The sequence below is a fragment of the Urocitellus parryii genome, chromosome 5 (assembly GCF_045843805.1).
Source record: "Urocitellus parryii isolate mUroPar1 chromosome 5, mUroPar1.hap1, whole genome shotgun sequence".
NCBI lineage: Eukaryota > Metazoa > Chordata > Mammalia > Rodentia > Sciuridae > Urocitellus > Urocitellus parryii.
In genome coordinates this window covers 54365084-54384262 of record NC_135535.1, presented here as the reverse complement: position 1 = coordinate 54384262, position 19179 = coordinate 54365084, and positions in this window count along the sequence as shown.

Here is a 19179-nt window from a genome sequence, read left to right as displayed (position 1 = left end):
ATATGACACATAGTTATTACAAATTGTCATTTCCACCTTGTAGCATGACTGATCTAATAATCTATTTTGCTGTGACTGATGATATATTTTTGCATATATCTGACCAAAAGCTATTATTTAATCACTGAAGGGAAACAAAAAATTACAGATGACTCCAATAACAGGAAAAAGAACACACACACACAGGTGTCTCAGGTGCATAAATACTTGTCCTTGCACACACTCTCACACACCGCCACAACACAATAAAAAATAAGAGGACATTATAAATAAAGTGGAAAAGAACAGATAAATCACATTTAGTAACCATTTTCAAATAAAAGTCACAAAGGGAATAAGGCATAGGCCCTGTAATTGATCAAATGAGAGTAGCCTCCAAAATATTTATATCAATCTTAACAGACATCCTTTCTCACACTGATAAAAATATACCCAGCATTGCCATAGACATTTCCATTGATATATTATTAGCAGTATCCATCAATCTACAAACTGCATTGAGATATCAGTTCAATCTGACAGTCTTCTCATTGTACTTTCTAAGGCTGGAATCTTTCTGCTTTTGATCTTTCCCACTTCAATCTCCAGCCAATTTTATCTCAGCATCTCACTCCATTACATTTTGTAACTACTTGATATATTTTTATGTTTCCTGCTATTTGTAAGTAAATGCTTCCCGTTTTAAGCTTCTCAATGAAGAAAATATGAGAATGTACAGACCCAGGGTTTTAAAGCTTTTACTGAAAGTTACTAGTTTTCTCTTTCATTTTACCTCAAAGGTTTGGTTTCTTTAAATAGTATTTTATTTAAAATAAAGAAGATAACTATTTTTTACAATTCGTATATATACTTAATAACCATTTTTCTAATTTTTGTAGGTACTTTTGCCATGCATTTTCATATTAATATTCATGAATTTTGTTTAAATATGCCTTAAACAAGAAATTCCAAATTATCTTGATTGTGTTTTAGTTGTAGCTCAGTGGTAGAGTGCTTGCCTAGAACATGTGAGGCACTAGGTTCAATCCTCAGCACCACATAAAAATAAATAAAATAAAGGTAAAAAATAAATAAATGCTATATATAACATTATAAATCCACTTCAAATTTAGCTAATATTACATCAATAAATATAATAGGATAATCTTCTAATGTAGACTAATTTTAATAAATGCCCAATAATTTTTCCTTGAAGACACCTATGCAAAACAGACTAGTAACAGCTCAAACTCAGTATATCTAAATTCAGAGATCCCTTCACAGTAGGAGTACAACATATTCATGAATATCTACCAGACTCAAGTGTGCATAGTACATTTTTATTATGTTTCTAAAATACACTTACATACATTCCCATTTGAACCTATGGAGTGTGTAACAGTAATGATTATAAGGATGATAGCAGCCAATATTTAGTAAAACCTTTGTATTCTTATATGTGCTAGGACTATATACTAACTTTAATTCATTATTATTATTCTTAACTAATACAATTGTGCTAGGTAATTGGTTTTCACTGTGGCATGTCCATGCATGTGTACACCCTACATTCTCCTACCCTCTACTCCCACCACCACGCCCAACCCCTTGCCCAACTCCTTGCCCAATCTCTAATTATAGCTCTTTTACTCTCAAGTCATCTTTTTTTCTTTTTCCTTTGTTTTGTTGTTGTTATTATTGTTGTTATTTTAGTTTCCATGTATGACAGAAAACATGTAATGATGGTAATAATAACTTGTTTTTCTGTGTCTTCCACATCTGCCTTATTTAACTTACCACATTGTCTTCCAATTCCATTCATTTACATGCAAATGACAAGATTTCATTCTTCTATGTGGATAATATTACATTGAGTATTTACCATATTTTCTTTTTTCACTGATCTGTTCATGAGCACGTAGGCTGATTCTGTACCTTGACTGTTGTGAAAACTGCCACAATAAACAAGGGCATATATGTATCTCTTTTGCATGTGGACTTTATTTTTTTTTTGTATAGATACCTAAGAGTGATATAGCTGGATCATAGAGTAGTTCTATTTTTAGTTTTTTGTTTGTTTTCAAGGAAACTCTATTCTATTTTTCATAGTGGCTCTTCTACTTTACTTTCCCAACAACAGTGTATAAGAGTTTCTTTTTCTCTAAAACCATGGCAACCTTTGTTATTTTGTTTGTTTTCATTTTTTTATAATAGCCATTCTAATTGGAGTGAGATGATATCTCATTCTAGTTTTGATTTGTATTTTCCTGGAGGCTAATGATATTATTTTATAGCTTTATTGACCATTTGTGTTTCTTCTTTTGAAAAATGTCTATTCAGATCATTTGCCCATTTATTGATTATATTATTAGTATTTTTATACAATTTTAAGTTCTTTATATATTCTGCATATTAATTCTCTTTGGGTGAATAGCTGGAAAAGATTTTTCTCTCATTCTGTAGTTTCTATCTTCAATCCATCAGTTGTTTCCTTTACTAGGCTGAAGCTTTTTAATTTCTTATAATCCTATTTGCCAATTCTTTCATTTCCTGAACTGTTGGAGTCCTATCCATGAAATTGTTGCCCATACAAATATCTTGAAGTGTTTCCTACATGTTTGCTTCATGGTTTCAAAGTTTCATGTCCTTCATGAAGGTCTTTGGTCTGTTCTAAGATGATTTTTGTATATGGTGAGAGCGAGGCACCTTGTTTCAATATTCAACATATGTATATCAAGTGTTCTCAGCACTATTTGTCATAGAGGCTGTTCTTTCTCTAATGTATGTCTTTGGCATCTTTTTTGAGAATCAGTGGTTAAAGATGTAAGGATTCATTTTGTGTCTTCTATTCAGTTAGTCTATTATTCTGTTTTAATTGCCACTACCATGATGTTTTTTGTTTGTTTGTTTGTTTTTGTGGTAGTGGGGATGGAACCCAGGGGCACTCTATCAAGACCTACATCCCCAGCCCCTTTTATTGTTTGTTTAGAGACCAGGGTCTCACTAGATTGCTGATGCTGCCCTTGAACTTGAAACTCCTACTTGTACCTCCTTGAATTACAGGTGTGGAACACGATGCCCAGGAGCCACCCTGATATTGTCACTATGATTCTTTAGTAGGTTTTGAAATCAAATATTATGATGCCTCTGGCATTGCTCTTTCACTCAGGATTGCTTTGGTTCCTTGGGGTATTTTTAGTTTTTGCTTCCATATGAATTTTAGGATTATTTTTTCTAGTTCTGTGAAGGGTGTCATTGACATTTTGATTGGGGATTTTAATAAATATGTAGATTTCTTTTGTAGTGTGGTCATTTTTATGCAACTAATTCTCCCAGTCCATGAACATGGAAGGTCTATCTACCTTCTAATATCTTCTTCAATTTCTCTCTAAAGTTTTCTGTCATTTTTATTGTAGACGTCTTTCACATCCTTAGGTCTATTCCTTTTGAAATCTTGTGTGTGGGTGTGTATGGGGAGTGTATTTTGAATGGGATTCCTTTCCTAATTTCTAATTTAGCAATTCATTACTGGTGTATAGAAACGTTACTAATTTGGGTCTGTAGATTTTCTATTTTGCCATTTTATTGAAATTGTTTATCAATTTTGAAAGTATTTTGCTGGTCTAGGATGTTCTAGGTATGGAAACATTATCTGCAAATAAGGGCACTTTGACTTCTTTTTTCCTATTTGTATGCATTTTATTTCTTTCTCTTTTCTGGTTGTCTGCCTAAAATTTTTTGTATTTTTTCAGATAGTGGTTAGAGTGAGCACCCTTACCTTTTTCCCGGTCTCACAGGATATGCTTTCAGTATTACCCCATTCAGTAGATATCTGCCATATGCAGACTATATTGTGTTGAGGTATGATCCATGTGTACCTAGTTTCTTCAGGAATTTTATCTTGAAAAGATGCTGAGTTCTTCTGCATCTATTGAGATTTTTATCCTTGACTTTATGTGCTATATTATATTTATGGACTTGCATATCTTGAAACATTCTAATATCACTGGAACAAAATCAACTTGTTCATGGTTTATAATCTTTTTAATGTACTGTTGAATTTGATCTTCAAGTATTTTTGAGGACTCTGTGTCTGTGTTTATCAGGATATTGGTTTGTAGGCTTTTTTTGAGGTAGACATTGATTGCTATTTCATCTCTAATTTATTTTGGGGGGGGTCATCTCTCTTTTTTGTTTGGTTTAGCTAAAGGATTGTCAATTTTATTTATGTTTTCAAAGAACCAACTCTTAGTTTCATTAATCCTTTGCCTTGTTCTTTGAGTCTCTAATTCATTTATTTCTACTCTGATATTTATTATTTATTTCCTTTACTAATTTTGGCTCTGATTTGTTCTTTTGTTTCTGAGACCTTAAATATACATGATTAGATTATATATTTGAATCCCCTATCCCCTCCCGCCCCCCCCCTCTCTCTTTAATTTTTACCAGGGATTGAACTCTTGGGCACTTAGCCAATGAGCCATATCCCCAGCCCATTTTATTTTTTTATTTTGAGACAGGGTCTTGCTAAGTTACTTAGGGCTGCACTAAGTTGCTGAGGTGGCTTTGAACTTGCAATCCTCCTGCCTCAGCTTCCTGAGCCATGATTTTTTTATGTAGGTACTCATTGCTATAAATTTCCCTCTTACTACTGATTTTGCTGTCCAGCACAGATTGTGATATGTTGTGTTTCCATTTTCATTTGAGAAATTTTTAAGTTTCCCCTTTGGTTTGTTCAATGAACCACTGTTTGCTCAATCGCATGTTGTTCAATCTCCATGTATTTGTGTAATTCCTGCTGTTTCACTTGCTACTGATTTTCAGTTTCATTCCAATGTGATCAGATAAAATGCAATAAATTATTTAAGATTTTTTTAAAAAAATTTTAAAGATTTCCTTTGGCCTAATATGTGGTCTATTTTAGAAAAAGTTCCATGTTCTGATGGAAAGAATCTGAATTCTGCAGCATTTACACAGAATATTTTGTAGAATCTTATACAAGCTTTTTCATCTAATCTCTACAAAAGCCCTATAATCTAAGTAGTATTATTATAATCACTGTTAGGATTTAAATATGAGGTGACCTCACAAAGCTCATGTATGAGGGAAGGTAGGAATGTTCAGGGGTGAAATGGTTGAACTGTGAGTGAGATTATAATAATCTAATGAATGGATTAATCCACTGATCTGGATTCACTGGTTGGTAGCCAGGCAGGCTCAAGTGTGGCTGGAGGAACACTGGAGGAGTGACTTTGAAGTTTGTTTGGACTCTAGTGAGCAGAGTTCCCTTTCTGCTTCCTGATTGCCATGTCCTGAGCTGCTTTCCTCATCCTTCCTCCATGATGGTCTGTCTCACCTTGGGCCCAGAGTAGGCTATGGATTAAACCTCTGAAACTGTAAGCCAAAATAAACTTTTCCTCTTTAAGTTGCTCCTGTCAGGTATTCTCCTGAAAAAAAATGCAAAGATGACTAATGTAAAATGAGTTTTTTAAAAAGCTTTACAAGTTCCCCTGCTAAATGAAGAAAATGTAAAAACATCTGGAGACAGTAAATACAGATTGATTCATCTAAAAGAAGTTTATGTATGGCAATAGCCAGTGAAAAATAGGGATGGACAAACAGTTGGAACAAAATAAAGTTTGGAGAGACAGAGTAAATTGTTTGGAGAGAATGAAAGGTGTCATATTTAACAGTTTGATTTTTGAATCAGTCCAGGCTTGACTCTCATCTGTACCACTTACCAGTTACATTTTGTTGTAAAATAAGGGTGTAAAATAAGAATAATTCTGCTATCTCACAATGAAGATTAAATAAGAAGAATACATAGTGGAAGCAAACTAGCACGTGCTCAATAACTTTCAGTCATTGGCCATAATTCTATAAGCAAAAGCTCATCAATGAAGGTGTTGGAGCTGCTGAGATAGCAGTCTTCAACAGATTCCTCTGGTGTAATAATAATAAGTTTTAAAATATATATATAAATTGAATGATTAAACATGGATGAAGAATTAAATTACCTTTATTGATAGAATTCACATTTTTAAGGGCATGCAATGGCATGGTACATAATGGAATGGAATGAAATGGAAAAAGAACAGAAAGGAAGTATCTGCAAGTCTTAGGCAATGTCTGAATAAATAAAATATTCTGGGTCTCAAATGTAAATGATCACAGATTTTTATAAATGAACTTTCATCTATGCTCACCAAATGTTTTGATTTCATCTGTAACATTCTTGCCAAGTAGTTATAGAACATTTATTGAACAAACTCTCCTTACAGAAATAAGCTCTTAAAATAGATCTTTATAATTTGAGGCAGTTTTAACTATTTAAAAGCAAGCCAGCCCTTCATTATGATAATCTGAGAATCTCATGTCTACCTTGCGTCCCTAATATTACTCTCTGAATCAATGTAATTTAATCCTTTTTCCTCAAAGTCCTTTTGATAACTTAGCAATAAATGTTCTTAAAAGTCTCTTAGCTCATTTAATTATTTGTATAGTGAGAATTTTAATATTCTCAAACTCCTTGCTATTTTTCTCTTAATAATCCCGGGTCCATTATTTGCTTTTAAAGAGTGGAGCTCAGTATGTGACCTCATTGCCTGAAGAGTATTCACAGTAGAATGTGGTATGGGGGAGTTGAACACTTAGGTACATACAATGCTGTAACAGAGGTGTGTTCAAAGTGCTAAAAACAGAGAAGCATCACCTCTGGGGAAAGAAGAGTGACTTAGTAAAGACAGAAGTCTTCACCACAGAGTAACATCTGCTCTTGGGCGATTAGGAACTTCGAGTTAGAAGAGCATGACATCAGCCCAGTTATTTCATACAGAGTTTAAAGAAAAACTTCAGTATGCCAGGTAAAAGCTTAATTGAAAGGACATGAATAAGAGTTACAATTCTTGAAGAAAAAAGATGTTAAACAAAGATGGAAAGCAAACAAGAGCATATTTTTGCTAGTTATACTAACACTTAGAAAAACAGCATTTCCATTACATGAAATGGTTTATTACCAATGTTCTAAAGGTCACTAAAATCACTAATTCATTTTGTTTCTTATTTGATTTTGCTGTCAAACTGTTTTACCTGGCCCAACTTTAGGCACTTAATTCATTAGATCCACACATAAATCATCAGGAAACCATAATAGAATTTTTTTCTGACATGGTTCTGTCAGATACTCTTCTTAACCCTTCAATTTCCCATGTCTTCAGCTTTGTTCAGCCCATTATATTATAGGTAATTTTAGTACAATGACTAGAATACAACTTTTGATATACTAGCTATTATTTCACAAATCACATATCAAAATGTACCATAAATTTAATATAAATTTTAAAACTATAGAAATTTTAAAGGTAAATATAGGAGAAAAATCTTTGTGACCTTAAGTTAATCAATTGTTTCTCATGTACAATTCCAAAAATATAGTTCTTCAAGAAAATAAAATGGACCTCATCAAAACTATGAATTTTGCTTCTAAAAAAGCAAATATATAAGCCACATATTAGGAGAAAACAATTGCAAACCATATAATCTGATAAAGGATTAGTATCAATAATACACAAAGAAATTTTAAAACAAAATAATTTCAAAAGCATACAATAAAAAATGTAGATAGATTTTATAAAATACTTCAAAGGAACATATGATATATCATCACCTGAAAAGTTGATCAACATCATTAATCCTAGGGAAATGCAAAATAAAACCACATAAGATGCCACTGTGTATGTACAGAATACCTAAAACTAAAGAATGGCCATTCAGGTGTCTTTGAGGATGTAGAAAAGCCAGAATATTCATGCATTATCATTGACAATAAAAAATAGAATAACCACTTTGAAAAATAGTTTGGTAATCTCGTTAAAATTTTAATTATTAGGTATCTATCCCCCCTAAAAGAAGTTCTGCATGCATACAAATATATATGTGCATATATACATATGTGTGTATGTGTATATGTAAACATTTATTCACACACACACACACACACATATAGCAGTTTTATTTAATAAAATTTGCTTTTTATTACCTAAAACTGGACACCCAGAATGAACAACTAAACTATTATATCCCCATGATGGAATACTACTATTTAAAGAAATGATCTCTTCATAGACACAATACATGCATAAATATCAAAATTGTCATGCTAATTGAAAATGCCACAAAAAAGAGTGAACATTTTTAATTTCATTTAAATAAAATTTCAGAAAAAGCAAATTAATCTATAAGCAGCAGAAAACAGATCAGTGATTTCCTTGGGATGAAAAACAACAGGAAGGGGCAGGTGGGAGGAATTGTAAAACAGTAAGAGTAATTTAAAGGCTTATGAATATGTTTATTATTGTGATTGTTATGAAGACTACATGGGTATAAACATAGTCAAGAATGATCAAATTATATGCAATAACTATATGGAATTGAGTGTGAATTATGTCATAGCAAAGATGCTTTTAAAAAAATAAGTTGATCATCCCTTTATCCTCATGAAATCAAACCTTTCCCCATTTCCTCCCCTTACTTTGCTCCAGCTTCCAAATACAAGAGAAAACATTTGACCTTTGATTTTCTGAGTCTGGTTTATTTTACTTAGCATGATATTCTCCAATTCCATATGTTTTTCAGGAAATGCCATAACTTCACTCTTCATTTTGTCTGATAGGAAAGAGGGAGAGGAAAGGGGAGAAAATGTAGATTGAATTTGAAAAAAATGATGCTATGTACATGCCTAAATATACCACAATGAATTCCACCTTTATGTATACCTATAAAGCACCAATTTAATTAATTAATTAGTTAATTAATTAATTAAAAGAAAGACCAGTAGATTTAGAGAAGGGGTATGGGGAAAAAGAAAAGATACTGGGTATTGATTGAAACAAAGCTAATTAAATTTCATACATGTATGATTATATAAAATAAATCCAACTACTATATATATATGTGTGTGTGTGTGTGTGTGTGTGTATAAGTATATATATAATGCAATAAATACATATATATATATATATATATATATTGCATTAACAAAAGCTTTAAAAAAACAGCATACTACAAGGACACAGCCACATCAATGTTTATAGCAGCACAATTAACAATAGCTAAACAGTGGAACCAACCTAGATGTCCTACAGTAGATGAATGGATTAAAAATGTGGCATATATACACAATAGAATATTACTCATCAATAACAGAGAATAAAATCATGGCATTTTCATGTTAATGGATGGAGTTAGAGAAGATATTGCTAAGTGAAGTTAGCCAATCCCAAAAAACTAAATGTCAAATGTTTTCTTTGATATAAGGAGGCTGATTCATAGAGGGATAGGGAACAGGAGCATGGGAGGAATAGATGAACTCTAGATAGGGCAGAGGGGTTGGAGGGGAAGGGAGGGGGCATGGGGTAATTAATGATGGTGGAATGTGATGATCATTACTATCCAAAGTACAGGTATGAAGACACAAATTGGTATGAATATACTGTGTATACAACCAGTGATATGAAAAATTGTGCTGTATATATGTAATAAGAATTGTAATGCATTCAGCTGTCATATATAAATAATAAAAAAAGAATACATTGGATGATTCTATCAGTTTGCATATAAAGTTCAACAATTTCCTGGATAACTGCTGTCCTCCATCTCTAGACTTTATCTCTATGTAAGTCATAGTACTTACTAATAAAAAACAAATTTTATATTTCTCTGTCATTTCTAAAGAACCCAGAAGAAAAAGATGATAACATCTAAAAATGAAGATATCGATAGGAAGCCTGACTAATCAAAAGAAGTACAACACTGAAGTAACCCTGGAAAATCCATTATCTGAAATAACATAGTAACTCCACAGATGGAGTTTAAAGTGGTTATTATATTATCTTGTAAATGTTTATTTTACATTTCTGTGTCCTCACTTAAACTTGGAGATCCTTTAAGAAAATAATTTGGGTGTCTTCCGACAATTTCTTAGCATAGCTCTTGGCACAAACCTCTGTTTGGTCAAGTCTGGATGACAAAAAAAAAAAAAACTTCAATGAAAAATGAATAACATCCTCTATGCTAAAAATTGATGATGGAAGGACACTAAGAATTATCCATCAAAAAATAATTGAATGATGGTTGGAAGTAATACCAATAACCTCAGAAAATCTTACCTGCTCTTACTTGAAAAGCTTTTGTGTTTAGTTCACTTTATACAAATTACCTCTAACTTTTTAGATCAATAAACATGATAGGCAGTATTGTCCTCCTTACAAAAATAAAGAAATCTTATTTTAACAGAGTTCAATTAATTGGCTGGGGTAATTTTTCAGTAAATGATGGACTTGGGGTTCCTGCTGGAGTCAGGATTTAAAGCCAGCCCTGCTGAGCACAATGACCATACCTTTTTATGACATCATACTGATACCTAACAGGTACATTCAAATTCACAGAAAATTATCACGATTTGAATTTGAAATCATAATAACATATGAATATCATTCTTCCTTTTCTATAATTAATCTTGAATGAATGGAATTAAAAATATCTGTAGAAGAATATTAAAAAGTTTCATTCCATGAGGAAGTGCTAGGTGTATTTCTACTTATGATGGTGAAATGTGATGAGTAACATACATGCTGTTCAAACAAGATGATATAACTGGCCACAGAAGCATCTTTTAAATTGGATGTATGTCCATATTACTCTTTTATATTTCACCTAGTTTCATTGTTTTTTTTTTATGCTTCCAAGTAACTTTCTTAAAATTGAAAATAACACCAAGGGATTTCATCTTAAAATGAGCTACAAAACATATCCTGGAGCCTGTGAAGTCTGGTTCTGAGACATTTTGTAAGAGTAATGGAGAACTTAAATTCTTCAAACACTTATCAGAAGTTTTATTCATCTAAAGACAATATCTGATAAGTTGATGATCCTCCTTACTGAAAATGTCATCTTCTAGAAGATGAAAGAAATAATGGTTGAAACCACAAATGATGTGTTGGAGCAGATAATAAGAGAGAGGAATATCAATGATGTCATTTGGGAAGTGTATTATGAACCGCCTGCTCAAAAGAAGAGAATGATGTGCTCCTGATCCAGATCAATATCCAAGTTCGACATCTTTTAGAACATCCATTGAAGGTTGCTCTCTGAATTGATTCAATTGTGTAGTTCCGATCTACCTTCCTGCACACTGTTAGCATCTTTATCCAAAGCACACCCCGATGTTATTATCAAGAATAATTAGGAAATAGAAGTGGAAGTGATTTTTTTAAAAAACAAAATTTACTTTGGCTCTTGACATTTGAAATTGAGGTGATGTAAAGGTTTATATTAAGAAAAATTTACTAGTTAAATATAGCTAAGTGTATGAAACACTAAAAAAGTTACTACTGACAAAGATTTTGGAGCCATGTGTATGGAAGCAATATCAACACTTTGACACTTTGATCTCTAAAAGCAGCAAGACAGTGATCAAAGCTGTTACCCAAGGAGGCAAAGGAATATAAATGTGGTCAGGAGAAGTCAAGGTTTTTTTCTGAGGTGGGAATTATTATATTTGTATGCTAATTGGTAAGCATTTTCTAAGAATTCAATTGTCTTTGTGAGACAGTCGCTCATTTTAAAATGAAATCCTTTATTGTTATTTTAAATTTTAAGAAATTTACTTGGAAGCATAAAAAAACAGTGAAACTAGGTGAAATATAAAAGAGTAATATGGACATACATCCAATTTAAAAGATGCTTCTGTGGCCAGTTATATCATCTTGTTTGAACAGCAAATATACTACTCAAAGCAGCTTTGTGGTCTTCTACAGAAATTCATTTTCTGGCAGAAGTTTGAAAGCATTTCTGGTATTTAAAAAAATCAATGAGTGATTAAAAGCAAGAAGCCTGAGTGGTAAACTCTCATTTAAAAACCTATACACTCAACTGAATGCTTCTTTGCAACCTTTCAATGGAACAGGACTTTTGTAATTTGAGCAGGAACAGCCTGTGTTCCAAATTTCTTAGCCTCCACGACATAGAGGTCACAGATTTACTGAGAAAGAAGTTAGAGTCACTTACACATTATCCTAAGTTTAGATTTGGCCTGGATTTTTCGCTGAAATAATGAGAGACATGGCAATAAAGTGAAACTTCACTGCTTTTATCATTTTCTACTTGCAAAAGGAAAAAAAATCATAAAATAAATTGTGCTGAAGGAAACCACTGAAATCATCAAACTCTGTGTCCTCAAAATGATTAAGTTATTTTATCTCCCAACCAGCCCTGCTGAATTGCTTTATAAGTGACCTTGTCGCATTTCCTGAATATCCATTCCTATCAGGCAGATATAAATATAAATAAATATGAATATAACATAGGTGAATGACATTAGTATTCAGTTTGAATCTTGGGCACCTTTTTTGGATGCTCCCCAAGTGCTCACTCTGGTCAGTATTGTCCCAACAGAATATTGAATCAATTTAGCATATATTTATTGATCACTACTGTGTAAGGTGCAATGTACTCTTGCTGGAGGTATACCTACCTTTAAAAATTGAAGAGATAGGATACAATTCCATAAGAGCTATAATAACAAACACTAAAACAGCTGATCTCACTCTAGTCAGAATGGCAGCTATTAAGAATGCAAACAACAATAAGTGTTGGTGCAGATGTGGGGAGAAAGACACACTCATACATTGCTGGTGGAACTGCAAATTGGTTCAGTCAATATAAAAAGCAGTATGGAGATTCCTTGGAAAACTTGGAATGGAATCACCATTTGACCCAGCTATTCAACTCCTCCGTTTATACCCAAAGGACATAAACAAACAGCATACTATAGTGACACAGCCACCTCAGTGTTTATAGCAATACAATTCCCAAGAATAGACTCTTTAGGCAAAAGAAAAAGAGATAATTCTCAACAAGAATAGCTGATTAATTGACAATGCCCTTAAAAAACTACAAAACAATATTCTACTTTCTACTTCTATGGGTTTAACTTTTTAGATTCCACACCATTCAAAATTAAATTTTAAAATATAAAATAAAATAAATATATAGAACAAGGTAGACTGGCTCATCAAATACACCTTGAGGCTAATGAGCGGGTTTAGTGGGATTGTTTTAGCAACTATTTCCCTTTTTCTGTTTTCAGGAACATCTTCTGTTTCTGTCTAATTGTCAGTTCTCTCCAATTGCATCATACCGTATTCCAGTGAAGTCCTGTCATCAACTGCAACTAACCTTTCTCAATCCCGCACCATGGATTGCACAATAAATAGGATAAAGGTGAATCTCAATAATAGAAAAGCACACATTTATTCAACAGTTATTTATTAACCCCATATTTAAGGCATTATTCTAATTTTAGAGATACAACAGTTATTTATTAACCCCATATTCAAGGCATTATTCTAATTTTAGAGATACATCAGTGGTCAAAAAAAATACAGGTTTACACCATCAGTATAAATGACAGTGTAAAAGCTGAAAGAATGATCTTTTCCAGAGAGGACAGAAAGACACAAACACACACATACATGCAGAGACAGATTTGCATGCACATATATAATATTATGAATAACATTACATATAATACATATATTAACTATTATAATATTACACATTAAATATCACATGTTATCAAATATGTACATATAATGTATATTTGTACATATGCACATTATGTTGTATATATTATATTAATTAAATATTATAATATATTAAGTATTATGTAATATATGTATATATGTATATGTCATATGATGTTAAATATATGTAATATATGTATATATGTATATGTTATATGATGTTAAATATAATGGAACAAATCAGGACAAGGAGATTAAAAATGGTGGGAAGAAGGATATGGTAGATGCAATATTAAATAATAGAGTGAGAAATGACTAAAAGGTACAATTTTAGGGAAAAAAAAAACTAAAAGAATAAAGACAAATCGCTTTCTTCCCCTTCCAGTGTCTTGAGAAGGAGGAGGAAAATACATTGCCTACTGATTATTAGCATAGTTGCATTATTTCAACCAGTCTATTTGAATCTTCTTGAATTCAGGATTATATTTTATACTGAAGATCTTCATACAGAATATGGCCAGATTAACTCTGGTTTCCTAATGCTACCAAACAGTATCATGAACATTGTCAGTAAGAGGTGATAAAAGATCATCAAAGAAGTCTACTACTATAGAATAAAAGGGGATAACTCATTCATTTATTTATTCATTTCCATATTCATTAAGCACTATTATTTGCCAGAAATAAATCAATCCTGGGGTCTTAAACTTAGCCTTAAAAAACATGGATCTTGCAGTCCAGAAGGGTTTATTTATCTTCAATAAAGGAAACACAGGGATGTAATCCAGGTTCTCAACAGAGGTCAGTGGAGTCTTGTAATAACAAAACTTAGATTTAGAGAATAAGAGAAAGAAAGGGAGACCAGGGGCAGCTGTCTATTTCATGCTAAAGTACAATACCCTTCACTCAGAAAAGATGTAAGGATGTTTAACAAAAGATAACCAAAGAGTAGTTACATACTGAACAAGTAGAAAAGAGTGGTGGAATACAGACTTGAGAAGAAGGTGAGTAGCAGGAGCAAGATTACCAAGGCCCCTATGGATCATGTAAAGAATTTGGTCTTTCTATTGGAAAAAAAAAAAAATGGTGGTGGGCGGGGGGAGGCAGAAAAAGGTTTTAAGCAGGAGAATGAAAAGCACTTTAGAAAACTCTCGTTTTTTGAAGTTTCACTTGGGAAGCTAAGTGAAAAATGTACTAGAGCAAGGCAAGAATGTCTGTGAGATGTGCATTAGGGACCAGAAATATAGGCTAGAGTGGTTTTTTTTGTTGTTGTTTGTTTGTTTTTTGTTTCTTGATTTGTTTTGATTTGGGTTTTTCTGTAGGAGAAATAGAAAGAAGAAAACAGGATTTAGTAGCTGATTGGAAACTGGGTAATATGAGATTGGGAAGAGCTGGGAATTAATTTTAGGTTGATGTTATAAATACCTAGAGAGTTTCCAGAGGCCATAGAGTGACATGGGTGTCACCAGGAGAAAACAGATTTAGGGAACTCTAGGTGGAAGGTAGAGAGGCTTGAAGATGCCCTTATATTCTGACTGAGGTCCAAACTGATATGATCAGGGCTTAATCAGAATCTAGTTTATAAATACAAATTCCATTACTGCCAACTCCCATTTCCACATAGCTGAAAGAATGATCTTTTAAAATATAAACAGATTATTTTGCTGGTTTGCCAAAATCCTCCCAGTCAACTCCCATCTTCCTTCGAGGCTTTGCCTGATGCTCATCCTCTGCTCTATGTACAAACTGTCCCTCCCCACTTGGTTCACTTTCCTCAGCCAAATGCTCTCCTTATTTGTCTGTGACTATGCCAAGTAATTCTTATCTCTCTCTTGGAAGATCTCCTCCAGGTAGCCTCATGGATTTCTTTATGACTTTTCTAATGTCTCTATTCAAACTACCCATCATAAGAGAGGCCCCTCTAACAAACTTACCTGAAATAACACTCTTTCTGTCTCTCCCTATCCTGGTTAATTTTTCTTCTCAACCTTCACTATAACTTGATTAATTATACATTTATGCATTTATTACAAATGTTTCTTTAGAGTGGGAATTCTGTTTACTTTCCTGATATAATGTTGATTTATAAAACATAGTATATACTTAATTCAAAACTGTCAGTTTGACTGTAGAGTTTGATCCCTGCTTCTCACCAATTTCCTTTTCTCTTACCCCCTGACCTTTTAAAATACTACTAGAATTGCTTTTAGTAAATCTTTACTGATTGCATTTTCCAGATTAACCAATAGCATTCTTTGTTTCTGTGAAGACTGATGTTCAGAAAATAATGAAATCTCACAGCTATTTTTATTTTATTTGCTATCATTATTATTTACTTTTTCCTTTACCAGGAAATCAGTAGTAGTGTTTCCCAATCCTTCGATCAGTTGAACTTGTCAATCTCATTATGTAAAGAAATCTATTGTTATAAAAATCAATATAAAAGGAATTTGAAAGGAAAATTGTTGTTTCTGTGGAAACTAATTTGAATAATATAGAAATATTTGATAAATAAAATTTATATACAAAACATTGTTATTTCTTGGCTGTCAACTATAAGACACTGAGAGAAAAAGTCTTTAGTATCCAGAATTACTCACTCAAAAATTTTTCTACATATATTTAAGCCTTTGTTCTATCTTAAATCTGTTCAAACTGGAAATCTTAAATGTTGTCTTACAATTAGGGCTCATATAAAAGGGATAAGGTTGAATTCCAATTGACAAAAATAAAAGTCTTTGCTCAACATCAAAAAGTTTTAAAATGTATAGAATAAAATTAAGATGTTTAAGGTATTTATACATGTTTTCACTTTCTAATCAAGTGGAGTTTTCTTACCATTAGTTAGCTACCAGAGTTTATCAGGTAAATTGGTTTTTCCTTACTCTAACCCTATACAAGACCCATATCCTCTCTCCCCCTTCCATTTTAGCACAAGTGAAAATATACTTTCACCCTGTGTGTAATTGGTGATCTATTGGCATGGTTGGACTGTATTGTGTTAAAACATAATTCTAAACTTCCAAAGGACCAAGAGGGAACATATGAATAATCACATGCCATGCACAAGAAAGAGAAATATAATCTCATTGCTACATTCTTGCTGTTCATGACATGAACAGGAACACTTCAAGCTCTCCTTGGAAGCCTGGTGTCAAGTTTCTCTGTGGCATCCACACAGAGGGCTCCCCACCCTGTTAGCAGCTCCTTTTACTCATCTTTATCCCTCTTCAATTTCATTTCCTTCTTATTTTTCACGTATGTTCCTAAACATGGTGTTCTATTTTGGGGCGAACTTAAGGATGACTTTTAAGGGCACATAAAATCTTCAAGGTAACATGAACTTGAGTCCAATCAGAAAGAAGGGGAAAGTAGTATAGGATGCAGGACAGGAACATGAACAGAGTTGGAAAATAAAGAATACACTTCATAAGGGTCACTGAACATGCTACAGGTGGACCATAAATTTGATTTTAACAGAGTAAAATTGAAAAAAAAATCTTTAAAAAAGCACATTAATTTCTTAGAAGGATCAAAATAGTCGCTGCTTTCAGCTATCCATCTTGAGTTCTCTGGAGAGAGATGAAACTAATTTCCTTGCAAGTATTCTTTCCTCCAACACCCCCTATAACTTCCTCTTTACCATTCTATCATGCTATTATCTGTGCTTTGCTTTACTTTAATTACATATATGTAACTCCCTAAAAGAGATAAATTGTTCTTTATAATGCAACCCCTCTGTGATAGTTCACTAGGACTGCCATAATAAAAGTACCATACGTGGGTGGTGTAGAAAAATAGAAATTTATTGCCTTATAGTTCTGGAGAACAGAAGTGTAAATTCAAGTCAGGTGGACTATGTTCCCTCTGACGGTGTTAGAGGCTGTATTCCAGGCTTCTCTCCCACCATTTGGTTGTCCCTCAATTTATGGGAGCACAGCTCCGGCGGTTACATGGCATTCTTCCTAAGGGTGAGTCTGTGTCCATATTTCCACCTTTTAGAAATATACCAGGCATATTGGAGTAGTGTTTGTTATTCTCATAATAAATCCACACTGAATCCCAAACTTTATTCATAACATTGGTGTAAGTTCTCCTACCCCCACTCCAGTATTACTTCATTTCAATTTAACTAATTATATCTAGAAGCATCCTGTTTCCAAATAAGGTCAAATTTTGAAGTGCTTGGGGTTGGGACACCATTAAGTTTATAACAACACCTAACACAGAACTTTGCATATAATATAAACTTAGTAATTTCATAAGAAAAGATGAAAAACTGAATAAGACAATAGATAAATACGTGAATGAAAATATGAGAGCTATTAATTTCCTGTTTCTCTGTATTCTGTTTCCATTGAATTTTTCCAATCCTATGGCTTATCCTCAGAAGTTTAGTTCACTTTGCCAGAATTTATAAATCTAATTCTGCTAATACACAAATTGATTGCTATGAGTATTTAAGAACCTTACATTGCTAATTTGTATTCTTATATTAACTACTTTTCAGGTGAATAAATACCCACCACTTTTTGTGTCAAACACAAACTTCACTTTAAGTAGAACCCTGGTTATTACCCAAATATTGACAGGACAGTGATTCTTGATGTAGATCATACTAGTGTAAACACAATATATTTGAAGAGTCCTTCTTTCCAGTTTGCAAAGAGTCATATCAAAGAACTGGTGTATGTGTATGTGCTGATTCTTTTCAAATGAAAGAACCATTATTTCCTTAATAAGAAAATAGGTATATCTGTATGAAAATGAAAATCTGAATGACATGAAGAAATACTGTAGTACCCAAAAAGGCATGACTGAATTATAGTGAAATTCTGCATAATTATTCACAGAACACAGAGGTAATCACCTAATATATATAAATATATTAAGTAAACAAAACATTCAGTTGCATAGGTATTTACTTATGAAATTATGAAACTCTACTTTGTAAGCCAAAATGACTAGGTCAGTTTTCTATGGCATCAGGGATTTTTTGTTTGTTTGCTTGCTTGTTTGGTTTAGTTTTAAAGATTTTCTCTACTTCTAAGGGCACTTTTTTATAGTGAAACAGCTCTTACATTGAAGTATACATTAGCACTGCTTACATCTTCTCTTGGAAATAATGGGTGATACATCATAAGGACAGGTTTCTTACAAATGACTCATTTACCTCAGCATGCAGTCTTAATCATAGAAAAAAATTCAATGACTTAATATCACTGATGGCTAAAACACACACACATATACACACAACTCTTATATGCTTTCTTGCCAAATTTTAATATATTAAAGCAAGACAAGATGATTTTTCTCTTTTGTTGGCTACGAAGCAAATAATTAGTCTTAAGAAAATAAGTTGGTGCAAATAATTTTTATCCTTAATTACTTGCCTAAATTTAGGGAGTAAACAGAACAAAGTAGAGAAACAAATAACTTTTGTTACTTGGCCTAGCCACTGTGTCATTCAATTTATGACATAGATTTTCAATTTATTTAAGTTTTTAAATCTTACCTTCCTATAAACAATCTCCTCATATACATCCCAAACTTCTCAACCTGTCTCCTATATCAGTATGTATAGTATCACTATGCTCTTAATAAACCAGTGCTGAAA